At 35.6% G+C, this 19,475-nt stretch overlaps 1 protein-coding gene across 14 annotated transcripts in view; it reads right to left on the bottom strand.

The window, feature by feature from the left end:
* RALYL (RALY RNA binding protein like) overlaps nucleotides 1-10,562 on the bottom strand; it is an 820,624-nt gene extending 810,062 nt beyond the window's left edge. For 2 of the 14 annotated variants that reach the window (XM_043977750.1, XM_043977737.1), the window contains exons 1-2: nucleotides 9,544-10,138; nucleotides 8,703-8,795 (exon numbers count right to left, since the gene is read on the bottom strand). The gene's annotated coding sequence lies outside the window, so the exon portion shown is untranslated. Of the gene's footprint in view, nucleotides 1-8,132; nucleotides 8,157-8,390; nucleotides 8,594-8,702; nucleotides 8,796-9,543; nucleotides 10,139-10,459 lie in introns of those variants that run through there. The other 12 variants (XM_043977752.1, XM_043977745.1, XM_043977747.1 and 9 more) reach the window with 10 other exon arrangements.
* Between the last annotated feature and the right edge of the window lie 8,913 nt (nucleotides 10,563-19,475).

Below are 19,475 nucleotides of genomic sequence, written 5' to 3'. Positions count from 1 at the left end.
AATTCCTCTAACTGAAGTCACCATTAGCACTGCAGGATACAATGATAGCTGTTATGATAAGAGCAAATGTAAGAGTGTGTTTAAATTTTTGTTGCTGAATTCATTTCCATAATCTACTGCACAAATAATGTAAAATTATTTAAATAATTAAGCATTCTCTCCTTCCCTCCCTAAATGTTTGTCTTTCGTGTCAATTGTACTTATAGTTCAGTGCATTTACAAAGGGATATAGTGTATATTTACAAAATATACATGTGTGTATTTTTATATCTGTGTTTATATGTATTGTGTATATATACTTAACATTGTGTGTATGTGTGCATATATGTATGTATATTGAAAATGTGTTACACATCTTGATTCTAGAATCGATTTATATTTTCCTACACTGGTTGGTTTGCATTATACCATTCGATTTTTCTGCCCTCACTAAACTCATATACTCTACCATATAACTTTAACTTTAAAAATTACAACTTTAGAATTCTGCCAAAGAAAAGCCATGTCAAGTAATATACAGTGTAAAATGCTGCATTTGAACTGCCACAGGACTCTGTAATCCTCTATGGAATTGAATCTATATATTCAGTGTGCTTAAAGAATACATATTAAAATGCCACAAAGAAAAAAAAATCAACGCATGCCTCATTTCACTATGCTTAAGCTCAAACAACACATCCAATTCACACATGTCACAATAGACATTGTTACACAGGACCATCAATGGAAGAGGCAGTATACCATTCAAGGAATTAAAGCACTTAATATCCCAGAAAGAACTAATCTACACCAGGCAATCACCAACGCTGACCATTTTCAACGCACCACCAATTGTATCCCAATGTGGCTTGCACATTATGAGTTAGTTTTCTATATTCTCAACCACATCTACATTTTCCAAATCCAGGTTCAGTTCTATGCTCTTGAAATGTTTCTAATAATATCTCTTTGCTTTCTCATGATATAATTAGATATAATTAATTGAAGGCTGCATACTATAATGGTTAGCTGGCTGCACCTAATGTCAAGAATAACTGGATTTAATCCCTGTCTCAGTCACATACTCCTGAACAAGTCACTTAACCTCCAAGTGCCACTCCACTCCCCCTTCCCCCTGCAAAGCACTAAAACAATAAATTACAGATCAGTGACTGATATGCATCCATGGAGGAAGTTCTCACTAGGAATTCCCTATACTGATTAAATCTCAAGTTCACACTAATATATCATGTATATAAACATAAAATATAATATATATGTAATAAAGATATAGGTTTGTATTTATAGAGATAAATATCTCCAAACTCAAATTTAATCAGCCTTTTCTGGGTAACATTTGATGTATACTGATAAAGACACAGAAGTCCAATAGCCAATTTTTTTAATCCCATTTTCTACATTTTTTCCACTTTGTGCATATAGGCACATATACAATTTATATTATATTTTAATACACGTAATCATTTGGAAAAAGAAACATAAATATTTAAGATTACAGAACTATTTCATCTCTTCTATGAAGCCACAAGAGAGTTTATTTCATAAAGGAAACAATCATCATCATTTAAAAAATAATACTAAGATCATTGCTGTAACTGCTTATTTGCAACTGATAGCATCATGATACCAAGCTGGATACTATCATGTTCGTTGGCCATTCTCCTCTTTAAATTTTTCTCTAAGTTAAATTTTTTTCACTTTTCCCAATTATATGGATACTATTTTGTATTTCTATAAAGCAGCATCCTTAAGAAGTTAACAAAGTTAATAATGTGTGATTCTGTTAAAGGAAAAACTATTGAAAATGAGCTTGAATAACTTTGCACTTCAAGAACACACAGAAAAAATAATATGCTGAAGTTCTGAAGCAATGTGAATGTTGGCAGACAAGAGCAACACCTACATTTATAGACACCTTATGCATCAAAAGAATTGTATCTTAATTTTTCCTTATGCAGAAGTCAGAGATCCAACTCCTGAAAGGCAAACACTTCCTTTATACTATCTACAATGCCTAGCAAAGTGCTAGGAATCTAGTGGATACTTACTGATTTATCTGTTTCTAGACTCCAGATAGTTCCATTATGGAATTGTATCTATAATTTTAGAAAACTTAGAGTTCATGTAGTTGAACACCTTCATTTAACAAAAAAAGTCCCTGAGAAATTAAATGATTTGCCTCATTCACAAAATTGGTTAGGAGCAACATGGAAACTAGATACCTATCCCATGGCTTCAATCTCTACAGCCCAGGGATCTATGCCTGTATGGATATTTAGACCTGGTAAGGCTCTCAGAACTCTTGCCAGTAACATCTGATATTACAAAGGGAACTGACATGCTCTGTAGAAACATATTTATCCTCCTTAGAAGGTCTATTCATGTTCATGCTTTGTTTCATTCATTTACAAATTAGCATCATATTTTACCAGCATCGACATAAAAGCTTATATGTGAAAATAGACATTTTAAATTACACATTAAGTACAAATATAAGGGAGTCCATCTTCCATATAGGTACTATGGAAGATGGACTCCCTAATTTCTCTTTCTCTTTCTCTATCTCTATCTCTAGTATCTTTATGGGCTCCCTTAGGTTTATATAGGACATTTGAAATATTAATGGTTGCCACCATCTTTAATGCTTCTTTATTCTTTGCTAAATGCAATTTCTTTTGTTTGTTTGTTTGTTTGTTTGCAGGGCAATGGGGGTTAAGTGACTTGCCCAGGGTCACACAGCTAGTAAGTGTCAAGTGTCTGAGGCCAGATTTGAACTCAGGTACTCCTGAATCCAGGGCCAGTGCTTTATCCATTGAGCCACCTAGCTGCCCCCGTAATTTCTTTTTAATGAGGAAGTTATTTTAAATTTTGCAGCCTTACTACCGAAGTTCAAATGGACTGAAATTTCTTGCTCTTTATAATTTACTATATGTTCATTAAAGCAAATATAAAGTTTCTCAAAATCCCAAGTTGTTATTGTTATTGATGAAGTTTAGAAAAAGTAACTTATTCAAGATATATCATGTAATGAGGAACTAAATTTAACTTTCAACAAATTGCATTATAAATGTTTAAGATACATGCACAAATCTCTCTTCCTTATTTGTAAAACTCCTAGGTATGCATGCAGGATAATCATCTGTTTTGAATACTGACTATGACACAATCCTATTCCTATGTGGAGATGCCGAGAAATTCAATTGATGGATTTCTTTCCTGAATGACAAGTTATCCATATCATATAATAGTGAAAATTATGCCTTGAAGACAATTCACTACGTGCCCAGAGATGCCAGAATCATACTTTAAAATCACAAAATGTGGCCCTCAAAATTTCATGTGATAATAACCAAATCAAATTTAAAATAACCAAACTTGATTTTATCTTAAATTATAACTGTTTTGCAAAGGTTTCAATTTCCTAAAATTAGGAAAAATTTTATTCCAATTCACATTTACTGTGTGATCCTGGTGAAGACAATTGACCAGTCTTTTAATTTCAGTTTCATAATAATACATAGAGAGTGGACCAGGTATGGCCAGATTTGCCTAGAATACTTTGAGATGAGCATCACCATCAGCTTTTTCTTTTGCCCTGGAGGACAGCAGAGAGAGAGAGGGAAAGAGAGGGAGAGGGAAAGAGAGAGAGAGGGAAAGAGAGAGAGAGAGAGAGAGAGAGAGAGAGAGAGAGAGAGAGAGAGAGAGAGAGAGAGAGAGAGAAAGAGAGAGAGAGGGAGAGAGAGACAGGTATTCATGCATTTCATGCATGTTTGTATATATACAAAGTAGGCATGTATTATCCCTCAATAGAGAATGACACTGTCCAACTCCTGGGAAAAAGGTTTATCTGGCACAAGTTCTATGACCAACTATGGTCAGTTTCCTAATTTGCAAAGCAGTGATAGTGCAATGTAAAATACTTGACAAACCTTAAAGTCATGTACAATGTTAGCCTCTGCAAATATTTAGAGGATGTATTATTACTGTTGTTATTTTCATCATCATTATTATTTCTAAAGTCTAAAGCAATAGGACCACCAAAACACAAAAGCTTGTGTCAGGATACAAATGAAAACCAACTGAAGTTGTGAATAGATAATATATGTGTACAGATCAATTTTATTATTTATTTCTTAGAGTTACATAGTTTTCTTTCTCAAAGATACTTCTTAAAACAATCTTTTAAGAATCATTCAAAAATAGTATGATGCAAACTTTATGATACTTAAAATTATCTTATTAATGGGTTGTGTTTTACTTTAGAAGGGCACATTTTAATATGATAAATTTATCGTCCATCTGCTTTCAAACTTGACAACTAATTTCAAATGTCACTTTGCCTTTTAGAATTGTTCATGATTTAATGAATCAAAGAATCTGATTTTGAAAAGAAGCTTCATGGAATAAGAAATGAATAAAAATTCAAATTTGTGTACTTGTAAAAGAACTGACCCCAAGTTAAATATGCCCCCCAAAAGGTTTTAAAATGAAAATTTAAAAATTCAAAATAAAAGCCATACTCTATTCTTACATGGTAAAAACTCAATAAATTAAGGATAAATAATTAAATATTTTAATACTGCAATCCTGAATGTATAAAGAAAAGGCATCAGAAGAAGTAATAGCATAAATTTAAGAAGTTAAGACAATTGCATTTGTTTTATTGTTAAGGATTCCCAGGTTCAATAAAAGGTTTCAAGAATGAAAAAGTAAGGAAAAAAGTAGTTACAAAGTAATTAAAAATGATTTTTGATATTATTTTATTATTGAAAAATTATAAATACACACTTCTTTTCCCTCTTAATTCTGCTGAGATGATTTCCATTCAATGGTTACTATGTAGGTTTATTTGATATGCTTCCTAATTAGTTACTTTCATAATCACTAAACAATAAACAATGTTTGAGTGTTCTTTACTGCAATCTTTCTTTTTAAAAAAATTTACTTTATGAAATAAAAGAAGCATTTCAATAACATAGAATTTTTTAAAAAGATGAGTGCACATGAAACTTTAAATCTATTAAGCACAACTTGCTTTTCCTTTTCAATATATAATGGAGTTAATTATGTAACTTTCTTTCCCTCCTTTTTTTTCTTCCCTCCTCCCCACCCTAGAGATGACTGTCATTAGACACAAATATCTGTGACTGTGTGCATATAAAATCATTCTCTACATCCTCTATTCATCAGTTCCCCCCTCAAGCTTTTCTGTAAACTTTCAAATAGTTTTCAAGAGAATGGGCTTTGGGATGTATGGTGCTTGATTTAATAAACTATTACTGAAATAGTATTAAATCAATAGTAAAATTTTTAACTTTGGGATTTACAATAACTTTAATTTTGGTTCACTGGATTTAGAATTCTTAGGAAATGAATCTATTTTAATTAAGATTGGTCTATTTTCTACTTTCCTCATTCAAAAATATTTTAATTGAAGTATTTAATTATCCTAATGCAGTAGCTCCTTCTACCACTAGTCTTCTGTGAAAAAATGAAATGACAGCTTTCTTAAAGGGCAAGATGTTTTCTAAAGTTCCAAATACACAAAAATGTCAAATATATTTATCATTTTTGTGTACATCACCTTATTAAAGTTTAAATTATTTTTTCCCTTAGAGAAGGTACAAGGTGACACAGTCTGAATAGCAACATTTAAGCTGTGAACAGGTAATAGATAAAAACAATATTTCTAAATATGGCATTTCTGAATTTGCTGTAAAAATAAAATAGAATATATTAAAAATGTTTTGTATTCTCCCCAATAATAGGACAGGACCTCTTAAGTTATAAAATACTTTAAGAAAAGTAGGAAGTACTTTTTTTTTTTAGAATATAGTCACTTACTGGGCTTATCTGTCTACATGATTCCCCCAAAACCAGAAGAAAATTTAAAAATTCAATTACTTTTCTGATATATTTCAAAGATCTTAATATTTGTGATTACAGAACGCTGAAAAACAGTATAGAGTTTTGAAGCTGTTCTCAGCTATTTTTGCTATCTTTGATATAGTGAAAAATGTCAAAAGATATCACTAGTATTTATCAAGCTGGTCATTGGCCTTAGTGATGGTCATTTTAATTTATTATCTTAAAATAGTTATTCCCCTGATAGAAAATATATAGGAATCTAGTGATTTGATCAAAATGGGATAGTTTTGCTAAATGGATAAATTATTCTACTAGTAACCAGTAGGTGGTGCTAATTCAAGGGTTCCAGTTTATAAGATCAAAAGACCAGAAAACTCATAAAATAGATGAAAATATCAATACTTCATAGTTTACTAAATTGTAAGGATTTTTAAAAATTCCAGTCTGGAAAAACAAATATTTATAATTTAATATGTTCTAATGGGTGGGATAGGTATGAATATTACATTGCTGTATATATAATGAAACCATGATAAATCTAATATGATTGAAGAGTATCATAAGGAAGTCTTAAATATTACAGCCATAAACAGCCACCCACCTTTGACCATACATAAATAGAATAAAATCATCCCTATTTATTTCTTCATAGTTACAGTTTCACTAGGAAACATTAGTATTGCTGGTGTTTCATTGCAACCTTAGAATAAACTATTGCTTTTGGGGGATACTCAGTTTTAATAACTTCCAGCATTAAGAACAAGAATCATATGAGTTGAAGTCCATTCATATTACAACTATGTGTTATTATACATAGTCATATTATCCACCCCTTCAAAATATAATAATATAACATAAATTGAAAAGCGTTAGCTCAGGCAACAGATAAGTAACTAATAAAAAACAAAAAAGCTGAGTGACTAATCTGTTGGAGCCTGTTTTATATCTTCAATTGCTTGGATATAACAAAACAATGCATTTTAATAACAAATTTTCATTATACATATTATACACACACATTTGTGTGTATACAGAAGATGACAACATTAAGGTTGAGTTGATAATGTTTATCCTGAGCCCTTTTATGCTTCTGTTCCTCAGTACATTAAAGTCTGGCAATCCAAGTCATAAAACATCTTCTTTATGTAAATGTGAAAGGACTAGTTTTAAATGAACGCTAGGCTGAGTTTTCAAAATACTTGACTTATATTGGCTGAATTTTTCTAAAATCTTTAATATATAAGTGCATTCGGACTAATAAATTTCAGAATTTTCTTAAATATATTTTAAACATCTACGGAAAACAACAGGATGGTTGAATCTATGAAGTCATTATTATGAAAATTATAAAAAGTATGTACAGGATTTTAAAATTCCACAAAAAGATTACAGACAAAACATAGCACCATTACTTTACATAAATCATTAAGCTTTCTCTTCTGAAGCCCAGCTGAATGTCAAGTTAGTCTACAGTATAGGTATCCCAGAAGAAAATCTAACCTGATGAATAAACATCTGTGATTCTACTGATTGTATGTATATCAACTTCAATTTAACCAGAAGTATGATTCTAAACTGCAGAATCTGTACCCGAACTTTTTAGTTAAGTAAAAAAAAAAAAGTAAATGTTCACTTATACACAAAAAAGTGCATCAGGCAACTGAATTTCCATAAAATTATCTCCTCAGTTTTAAAAATGTAGTATGCACCCCACATTCCTTGAAGATAAAGGACTCCCTAGCAGACATTCTAAGTTTTGAGTGGAGAGAAGGCTTTTACAACCAACTGATAAATCTCTGAAAAGTGGCATTAGGTTATATAGGAGACATTGAGCAATACAGTCATAATAAAGCATAAACCTCACAGAATATATCCAACACTCACGACTTCAACTTTTATAAAATCCTAAAATACATAACCCACTAAAATCTAAACAAACTCAGGAGAAAGCTTTCCATATTACATTCTCTTGCGGGGCAGGGGGTGGTGGAGGAAATCTAAATGCTGTCTCTTTAAATGAAGGACTATCTTGGAACAGTTCAGCAGTTAAGTATCATTAATGCAAAGTAACAGATTCTTCCTCAATATTGAACTCTAGGTGACCGTCATGGAAAGTAAGTACTTCCCCATCTCCTAGCAGGTAGTAGCATTAATAATCATCAAAACAACAACAACAAAATTAAAAGCAGGCAAAAAAAACCCATCTGAAACCAAGCATTAGGAGAGGCCAAAGCATGAAGAGGAAGAGCTACTGCGTTGTTTACCCATTGCAAAAAGGAGAAGCGGGAGTTATGGGGGTTGGGGCGAGGGGAGCATCCTTGAGGTTCTGGAAAATGTCTCATGTTTCAGGTCCCCGTGTGGCAAAAAGCCAGCCCCTCTCTGAAAGACTGCTACTGCCTCTTCTTTCTCTCTCCATTTCCAGTACTCCCCAAATGGGCCATCCCTGCGCAGCCCTACGTCTGATTTCTTATCTACGGCCCGAATTCTTTTCTGTTCTAAAAGTGTCCCTAAACAGAACTTACATCGCCAGTTTAGTAATCGTCTTTTTCCAACCAGCCCTCTACAGTAGAACAGAAACCACACGCAGTCTAGCCGACCTGGGCTCAATGGAAGAAGGGTAAAGGATTGTATTTTGCGCACATCCAAAACGATCGGGAGGCAGTAGAATTTAGTTTTGCCTTCACTGGCTTGCAGACAAGGGCTTTCTCGAAAGCTTGCTTAGTCTATACTTGTATGTGCGTGGAAACACACACATACATACACACACACATTTCTTTCCCTTGACTAGTATTGTCATTACAAACAGTGGAAACGCCTACAAGGAGATGAAGTACCTGCACTGGGAGATGCTCAGTTGTTCACTTCATCTTCCGTTGACAAGGAAACCAAACCGCACTTCATTTTTTTTTTTCCAGAAAAACCTTCCACTGCCATCATTTGAAAATTTATAGGGGGGGGGGAGAGGAAGGAGGGATTAAATAGATATAGGGATATCTATCATAAAATTATCTCGGTTTTTTTTTAATGAAAAAGTCAAATGTGCAAAAGTCATAGTTATTTTAAAGGGGGGAAAAAGTATTTTGCTTAAAAAAATGATCCCAGTAACCGGCTGCAAGAAAAGTTTCACATTATAAAAGGGCATCAAAAACGGAAGGGGTGAAAAACAGTTTGTTGTCATTGGCTTCAAAAAGGAAATAAAAAATAAAATTAACGTCTTGTGTTCAGTGGCTTGCACCAGTATTGCAAGACCACAAACTCTTGTAAACACTGCCGTAAAATGCATTCGCAAATCCCACCTATACAAAAATAACATCGGAAAAATAGTCTGCAAAAACAGTTAGAAACATGCTTTTTTTTAAACATGAAAAAATAGGCATCATACTTCACATCGATTTTCCATAAAACCAGTTGCATATTTTGCTGGACTTGGGAGTCTCTCCCAGCGGCACAGTGGCCACGGACTCCTAGACACAGCGCCTTGTCTACAGTACCATCGCATGCTATAAAAACTTGTATTCAGGAAAAGGCTCAAAACCATGCTCCTCCAGGTTTCCCAATTTAAACAATAATCAAAGAGGTGGAAAAAAAAAAGAAGAAAAAAACCAAAAAAATAAAACCAAAAAAAAAGGACAAAAAAAAAAGAGAGGACAAGAATGCCACTGAGAAGGTACTCACCGAGCGGGAGTAAAATGTTGGAATAAAAATGAGATTTAGTATAAAATACAGTATGGCGGTGGAAGAAGGAATGAAGCGCTTTTTTTTCCTCTCAGTCTCTGCCTCAGGCACTGACACGTGACTCGGAGCCAGGCTGACTTGCAGGCAGGCGGGGAAGGAGCAAGGCAGCGAAGGGGGAAGCCCCACCGATCCCAACTCACTCGCACGGCGGCGGCAACAGCGGCAGCGGCGAGGAGACTGGCGCCGGGAGCCCCGGGAGCGGTGGTGGCAGCGGCAGTAACAACAGCAGCAGCAGCGGGGGCAGCTCGCGCTAGCCACAGCCTCGGCAGGCTCTGCTGTGCAGCCCAGACGAGCAGGTGCCCCTCACGCTGAAGCCGAGCACACACACACACACACACACACACACATACACACGCACACACGCACACGCACAAGACAGTCAGAGCGCCAGAGAGAGGGAGAAGGGAGAGAGAGAGAGAGGAGAGAGGGAGCAGAGCGGAGCTGAGCCGAGCCAGGAGAGGAGGCACACGCAGCAGCTGCTGATGCTACTACCACCGCTCTGTATGTGTGCGCATCTGTGTGTGTGTGTGTGTGTGTGTGTGTGTGTGTGTGTGTGATGGAGGGGTGCATAAAGAGGGAGGGAGTAAGTGCCACAACTTGCTGCTCACCTTAAACTTGGTGGTGTTTTTTTCTTTCTTTTTTTTCTTCCCCATTTATTTATTTATTTATTTATTTATTTATTTATTTATTTTCTTCCCGAGGGTTGGGGAGAGAAGTTCCCACCTTCTCCCCCTCCCTTTCCTAAGTTTGAGTTTTAACTGTATCATTGATTCCCTGCTCTTCTGCCCCCAACCCTTATCCCGACTTGCCCCGTCTACCTCCACACCTCCCGTTCCTCCAGAGGAAGCTTCCTTACCCGAGTATCCTGATTTGCTTTTCTCACTAGTCCCCAGCCTTGCGTTTCCCCCGCCCGGCGCGCAGTGATGGATACACGTCCAGGGTGATGCTTTGGGCGTTGTGTGATCAGCCGGGGGGGGGGGGGGGGACCCAGAGTATTGATTGAAACCAGTACAGACCGCTTTCCTCCCTGGGACAACAGTGGGGAGAGATGCTTTCAGTTTGCAAGAAAAAATAAAACGTCTTGCAGAAAATCCATTGCAATGCCTGGGTTTATTTTGCGGATTGTTGGTGATCGGGTGGACGTTTTTGTTTTGGTTTGGTTGGGGGATGGAGGTGGGAGTGGTTGGGGTGGGGGGTGTCTGTTTTGATGGTCTTGATATTTGTGTGGGGGTAAGTTCTCCAGAGACTCCTCTTTCCCGACTCTTCCTCGGGTGGTTAGCTCTGGTTTAAAGAGGAAGGAGAGCTCCAGTCAAACAAGTGATCCCATTGTGTGTAATGCAGGAAGGTAGGAAGTACTTTGAATTGGAGAGAGGAAGGAAAGCTGCGGCTTCCAGCTCAGGTACTAAAACAGTTCAGCTGGAAGGCTAGGTAAGAGCAGGATCCCACCACCAGGCTGCGTAGCTGACTGCCTACAGCGGTTTAGCATCCGGATTTCACATCAGTTTACTTTGTTTTCAGTTGATAGCCAGAGAGAATATGCAATCAGCCAATCGTTGACAGCTTGGAGATTTTCTATTCGCTGCTTGTTTCAGGGGCAGCTTCCTGGGGCTGCATGCAGAACTCTTTTTGTACAGTGTTCTAAGTACACCTGGACCATCTCAAGTAGCTTGGGGTGGGGTTAAGGGAAATCATTGGGATGACTATACTTATTTGAGAATTAAGGTAGAGAAAGACTGTAGTTCACAAATAGATCACTCTTCCAAGACCTCAATTGCTGATCTTTACTCTAATGATACAAATGGAGATATTCATGATAGAATGGATAATGTAATAAAAGATAAGTACACAAAATTACAGAGACCTTCAAAAGCAAATACTAGGTCCCTCTCACAGTCTGATCAGAATTCATTGGCCAAATAAAGTATTAATCCACAATTTAAATAAAACTAATTAAAATTATTAAAATATCACTAAATATGTATTAAATGGTTGCCAACTCTTCCTATTTTATCCCCACCTTGGAATTAAGAATTGCAGCTTAAGATCTTGACAGAAGGGGAATTAAATGCATCAAGGGTTTTTAGTGGCTTTAAAACAACTGTTGGTACAGCTCAAGTGCATTTTCAGAACACTCATATCTCATTTTTTAAGATTTATTGTCATACTTTGTCCTTTTTCTCCATGACTTAAGAATTATTCTTCTTCAATATTTTTTTACTAACCTTTTGCCAATTTCCCTTGTTCTCAGCTTTAAAATCTCCTTATTTTGGTCAGTAGGATTAAAAACAATAATTTATAGAATATTTTTCCCAATTTACCCCCTTTGGCTTCCTTCAATATTTTGCTGTAGAGTCATACAAATATGAGAAGAGACATCAGTTTTTAAGAAAGGAATTTTGAACTTTCCAGTAGGTTGTATAGAGTCTGGATTGTAAAGAGCTATTTATGAAGAACTTTGCAAACAAATCTATTTAGAATTACACTGCAGTAATGGCTCTCAGCCAATCAGAGTGATTGTCAGGCTTTTATTATTCAATAAAATGACTCCCCTTTATGTAAAATGCTGCTCTGCTGAAGAAAAGCAAAAGACATCAGTATATATTTCCTCTGCATTCTCCCTATTTACTACTAATTCTCATATCCATTTCCTTTTCTACTTCACCTATACATATCTCCCATTGTAAGTTGTATGGGCACTTTAAGAACAGGTCAGAATGAAGTTAAGTAAAATTAATAAATGATCCCAAAGGAGATTCCCTACAATAAAGATTCTGTATATTACCCATTGCTGTCTGTAACAACTGAAAAAATGTATACATTTATTAAGTCAAACAAATATATCTTTAATGTCTAGCAAAGTGTCATACACCATTCACTCAACAAATATACATTAAGAATCTCCTTTAGATAAACTCCTGCAGGCACTGCAGAAGATACAAAGACATAAGTTCTTGCCCTCAAAAAACTTTAAAAAAGGAGATTAGATAATTATAATGCCAGATAACTATAAATATTTGTTGCTTTGTTTTGAATTCCATTGGGTTTTTTGTTTTGTTTGGTGTTGGGGTTTTGTTGTTGTTGTTGTTTTTTTTAATAGAAAGGGTATGATATCTTTTAGCATCACATTGCTAAGCACAGATTAGGTGTTAGCAAATACTTGTTGATTCTGTGTGAACCTAGAAATAAAAGGAAGAAATAACTTTCAAAGTGCAATCTTGTTTAAAAATATACTTGAAGACCTAAGGGGAGAAGGCTTTATTGGTCAAATACCCTTCTGCATAAGGAATAAAGGAAGGGAGTTGTCCAGACTCCTCCCAAGGATCACCAAAGGGGACTGTCTTAGATCTTATGAGATTTCTTCTTAGTCATAACACGGGATGCATGATGTTTAGTTAAAGGGGCCTACATTTCCATTTGCCAAAATGTAGAAGTGTTTGTTTTTTTTTTTTTAAATGTGTCCCAGGTTTTGGCTCAAAAATAGCAAAATACTTGTGAGGTACTTGTAAAACATTTTAGTATAGATGCTGTGTTACAACCAAATAATTTGAAATCACATTTTAAACACATACACTTCAATCTATTTCTTTCCTTTTTTCTTTTATTCTTATTTTTCCACATAACTGTCTATTAAGATATTTCATATACATTGGCATATTTTTTCTATTTTTGGTGATTCCTACTTTTTTCTTAATAGTATTTTATTTTTTTCCAGTTCCATGTAAAGATAGTTTTCAACATTTGTTTTTATAAGATTTTGAGTTCCAAATTTTTCTCCCTCCTCCATTCCCTTCTCCCTCCACAAGACAGAAACCAATCTGAGATGGGTTATATCTGTATAATTACATTAAACTTATTTCCACATTAGTCATGTTGTGAAAGAAGAATCAGAACAAAAGAGAAAAATCTCAAGAAAGAAAAAAAAAAGAAGAAAAAGTAAAAATAGTATGGTTCAATCTTCATTCTGATCTTTTCCTGGGAAGTATTTTCCATTACAAGTCCTTTGTAAATATCTTGGATCATTGTATAGCTGAGAAAAACAAAGTCTATCACAGCTGATCACACACAATGTTTCTGTTAGTGTACAATGTTCCCCTGGTTCTGCTCACTTCACTCAGCTTCATTCAGTCTACCTAAGTCTTTCCAAGTTTTTTCTGAAATCTTCTCATCATTTCTTATAGCACAATCATATTCCATTACATTCATATACCACAACCTGTTCAGCCATTCCCCAATTGATGGACACAACCTCAATTTCCAATTCTTTGCTGCCACAAAAAGAGGTGCTATAAATATTTTTTATACATGTGGGTCATTTTCCTTTTTTATATCTCTTTCGGATCCATACCTAGGAGTGCTATTATTACTGGGTCAAAGGGTATGCACAGCCCCATACCCCCTTTGGGCATAGTTCAAAATTGCTCTCCGGAATGGATTGGATCAGTTCACAACTCCACCAATAATGCACTAGTATACCAATTTCCCCACATCTTCTCCAACATTTATAATTTCCCTTTTTTGTCATATTAGCCAATCTGGGGGGCAGCTATGTGGCACAGTGGATAAAGCACCAGCCCTAGATTCAGGAGGACCTGAGTTCAAATCTAGCCTCAGATACTCAACACCTGCTAGCTGTGCGATTCTGGGCAAGTCACTTAACCATCATTGCCCCACAAAAAACCAACCAAACAAACAAAAAAACATATTGGCCAATCTGATGGTTGTGAGGTAGTAACTCAGAGTTGTTTTGATTTGCATTTTTCTAATCAATAGTGATTTAGAACACTTTTTTTCATATAGCAATAGATAGCTTTGATTTCTTCATCTGAAAACTCCCTGTTCATATCCTTTGACAATTTCTCAATTGGGTAATGACTTGTATTGTTATAAATTTGATTCAATTCTCTATATATTTTAGAAATGAGGCCTTTATCAGAAACACTGGCTAGAAAAATTGTTTCCCAGCTTTCTGACTTCCACTTTAAGAAAGCCTAAATGTATACTGCATTGTACGATGGGAAGAATGGTAGGTGAGAGGACCTGAGTTCAAATCCTATGTCTGCTACTTATTACCTGTATGGCCTTGGACATGTCAATTAACATGACTAGGCCTTACCTTCCTTATCTATAAAATTAGGGAGATGGACCAGATGACTTCTGTTATGCTTGTTAGGTGTAAATCTATCATGCTATTAATCATAAATAATAGGTAATACCTCATAAGTTACATAAACTCCAAAAGAATGGAATATAAAAAGGTAAGAGTTTGAAAATCACATATGAAAACATTACATGAATAAACAAAGAAAAAAGAAGTATAGAGTCCAATATTTTTATCTTTAACCTCTAACTCTTTGATTTGAAATTTGTCTCTTTTATGTCTCCAGAAGAAAAAAAAAGTTTAAAATACTATTGATAAAAATATAGATAGCTAACTATATACTCAATAACATTGATTTCAATACTAACACAACATCTGCAACAATACATTTCTACCTGTAAAAAGTAAACCTAAGGCATATATTTATATCTTTCCTAATTTAAATTTTTTTAATGTATATATTTAAAATTGGACATATCCACTATTTCTTGTTTTATTATAAATATAGTCACTATGGGAGTGACATAGTAAGTAAACAAGGGTAGCACTGATGAGTTTCACAATAAATAAGCTTAGACTCAGCATGAGATATAGCTACACGTGACACTTCCACTGTTCTGCACCATCTGTTATTATTCATTGATTTCCTACCTGACAATCTCTCTACCTACTGTAAAGAGAATTTAAAATATAGCATTTGGTAATTTTTAGAAGCTGTGAGGTTAACACAAGAGGTTTCTTTGGGTATCATGACTAAAGCTGTGAAAATATCGAAGGCGCCACAAATAAGTCCCTGCAAAGGTACTGAAAGAAAACAACACCCTTCTGAAAATATAGGGGCAAACATTTGAGAACTCTGAGCTCTGACAGAGAGAAAAAGAAAGCGAAAAGAATGTCAGAAGGAGTAAGCAACATAAAATAGAAAAAGGTATGTAAACGCATCATCAAGGAAAATACAAGGAACACAGTGGCTGCTAAAAAATATTTAAGAACCTATGGGAAGTTAGGGTGTTGAGAAACCAAAAAAATGAATGTGGATTTTTAAAGGGAAAGAGAATGGCTGGAAAACATAAGACATAAAGCATTGGAGAGCCTGGGAGTGCACTGGAAAAAGACATTTCAGAAATGCAGACAAGTGCAAAAAAGGGACAGATCTGGGGCATACAGATGAGTACTAAGAGACACATGACAAAAGTATCTTCAACAATATTTTAGAAAAATATTGCAGTCTTTATAATATGTTCCCTGAATGAGAGGAAATGTGCTGGAAAACTCCAGGAAAGAATCTTGCTAAGGCTAAACAGGGGTCTCTCCTGGAGATAGGAAAACTAGAGAAAAAGGAGGCCAAAAGGCACTTCTTGATTTGTGTGAAATCAGGAGAATCATCTGAATGATCTTGATTGATCCAACTGATAACCTATGTAAGAACCTCATCAGCTCTCCTTTGGACTATTGCAACATCATTAGTCTCCCTGCTTCTACTGTCTCTCCTTTACAATCTATCCTTCACAAAGGTACCAAATTAATATTCCTAAAGCAGAGCTTTGACCATGTCATTCATCAACTCAAAAATTTTCAGTGGCTCCTGTTGCCTTTATGATAAAATGCAAACTCCTCAGGCTGGAATTAAAAACTCTACACAATATCGCTTCCCTTAAAATTTCCAGACATGTTACAATACACCCACCCTTACATAAACTCTAAGCTCCATTTAAGACTACTAGCTATTACACAAGCTCAAGATATAATCTCCCATCTCCAAGCCTTTGAACAAACTACCCTCCATGCCTGGAATGTGTTCCCTTTTCAACTCTGCCTCGTAGAATCTCTAGTTTTCCTTAAGGCTCAGCTCAGATGCCAGCTCGATAGGGGGACTTTCTGAGGTCAGCTAATTGTTACTGTTCTTACCTTCCTGAAAGTACTTTGTATCACTGTGGCTTTATACAAGTTTTATCCTCCTCTCACACAAATTTTCACACATACAAACACATACATAGATACATGCACACAGTAAAAGAGTTGTTGACAGCCCTTTAAACAAGAAAAAAATGTGTTGTGATCTCCCCTCATAATTTAATATACTATTCATAATCTTCTTCTAGATTTATCCATTATGTAAAATGATTAATAACCCCAAACCCTCCAGATTAAAATTTGTTTTGTATAATTGTAAAATACATAATATTAGTTTACCTATGATTATGAAAACTCTAAATATAAAATTATAAAACTCATTATGAAAATATGTATATGTCTTATATGAGTAGCCAGTGTGTGCTGCCAGTGGTAGCAGAGAAGAAAGTCACTTCTGAAGAGATTATTTTCTTAGAAAGGTGTGTGTGTGTTTGTGTAGCCAATGTGTGCCAGTGCCAATGTATACATACATACATATATATCTTTGTATATATATGCATATACATACTGTGCATTTTATGTATATAGAAAGACACACAAATAGAGATATCTAGATATAGATATCTAGGAGCAACTAGGTGGTACAGTGGCTAGAGCAATGCTGCTGAAGTTGGGAGGATCTGAGTTCAAATGTCACCTCAGACACTTACTAGCTGTATGACCCTGGGCAAGTCACTTAACCCCAATTGCCTTAAACATTGGGATCCATCTCCAGTCATCCTAATGTATATCTTGCCACTGGACCCAGATGGGTCTGGAGGAGAGAGTAAGGTGAGGTGACCTTGCACAGCCCTCCCTTACTTAAATCCAATTCACTGTAAGTCATGATATCACCTACCAATATCATGGTCCTCTTTGAGAACAAAGGACAAACAACAACAATAGACATCTATATCTATCTATCTGCATGTATATCTATCTGTCTGCCTGCCTATCATCTATCTCACTGGCACACACTGGCTACTTACCCACAGAAATTTTCCTAACAAATTTACTAGTATTGCCAACTGAACTGAACTGGTGTTCAGTTAAAAATCTACTGTATAGGGGCAGCTAGGTGGCACAGTGGATAGAGCACCGGCCCTGGAGTCAGGAGTATCTGAGTTCAAATCCGGCATCAGACACTTAACACCTACTAGCTGTGTGACCCTGGGCAAGTCACTTAACCCCATTTACCTCACCCCCCAAAAAATCTACTGGATAGAAGAACAATAACTTAAGTGGAGAATAAATTTAAATTAAAAAAAAAACAAGCTTAATGCAATGGGATGCAATGTGTTTGTGAAGATTTGTGATGGTTTCAAGATAGCTTGTAGTATGTAGGTCAGCAATCATGGTTTTCAAACAGCCTGATATTTGTGCAATAGGAACATAAATGTATTATCTTGATCACGTGATTAGAGAGATGATAAGATATGATTAAAGGGGAACAAGGGAATAAGGGGACCGATATGATATGGCATAAATAATGCAAATGAGAGTATGTATAGGCATGTGAGCATCTGTTGTGATTCAACTTATGCTTGAATATTAAATTTTGTGGTAGTTTGGGAACAATTTGATGACACGTTGAGAAACTGCAAGAATGTGTTATGCTTATTCAGAAATCATCAGAGTTTGATCTAATCACTACATGGATACATAAATCATTGTGTACATGATTGTGATAGTTTTAAACCACTGCAGAATCAAACAAACAGTGCTTCAAACATCTGCATGCTTATCAGAGGAAAAATATATTGTCATTGGAAAATTACTGCTTATAGTGCTTATACACACACACACATATATGTATATACATACATACACACACACATACATATTGTGTGTACGTAAATGTATGTGTATGTTTGTGAGTGCGTCGAAGAACTCCTTAGACTGTCATTATGAACTTTCCAGGGGATCATGAGCAACCAAATGTGAACCACTGCTATAGCTATAAATGACATCCTTCAAGGAAACTTTTACGATTTTTTTTGTTGTTGTCTATCCTTAATTCCTAACACACTGCCTTTCATGTAGTTGATGCTTAATAAACATTTTAGTCTATGCAGATTAAAAAACAACATGGAATAATTGACTACGAAACCATAGGACTGGGTCTATTATCAATTCTGCCATTAACCAGTTAAGGGACCAGACAAATCACTAATAAAAGGATTGTAAAAACAATATCTCAGGTACATTTTGACTCTAAATCACTATGATTCTGTGACATGGGTACATTGTTCAATATAATTTCCAATTTCCTTTTAGAGAAAAGTGGAAAAAAACCTTTTGGGTCTACAACAACTAGCGCAACTTGCATAGGCAGATGCTTAACGATTTGCTGAATTGAACCTAATTCTCAAGGGTTTAGCTTAGTTGCTATATCCTCCATGAAACTTGCCTTGACAATCTCTAGCTGAATATATTCTCTCCTCCTTCAGATGTTCTTAATGAATTTTTTATCTTTTTGTACTTCCATTTCACACTCTGAAGCTACCAACTCTCGGCTAGACAGCTCCATCCAGTTCTCTGGAAAGCATCTCAATCTCAACATATTGAAAACAGAACTCATTATCTTTTCCCTGAAATTCCATCCTTCTTCCTGTGGTAAAAAGTTTTAACAGTTGGTTAGATAATGGAGAGACGCCAGTTTTTTTTTAGGACCACCCTTTTGGAGAGGAGACCAACAGCATGAGCTACGCACACCAGTCCGCCTGCGACGCACGCCAGATAGCCTGCTGAGCACTCGACTTCCGGGGTGCGAGCTTAGGGAGAGAACGGAAGTGGGTCCTTTTTCCTGCTCTGCTGGTCTCCTGGCTGCGCTGCACAGACAGATGCAGACTGGAGTTCGACTCGGCCCAGCTCTCGGTTA

The sequence above is a fragment of the Dromiciops gliroides genome, chromosome 1, assembly GCF_019393635.1.
Source record: "Dromiciops gliroides isolate mDroGli1 chromosome 1, mDroGli1.pri, whole genome shotgun sequence".
NCBI classification, from domain to species: Eukaryota; Metazoa; Chordata; class Mammalia; order Microbiotheria; family Microbiotheriidae; genus Dromiciops; species Dromiciops gliroides.
Note: the sequence above shows the minus strand (reverse complement) of the source record. Positions and strands in the feature narration are given on the sequence as shown.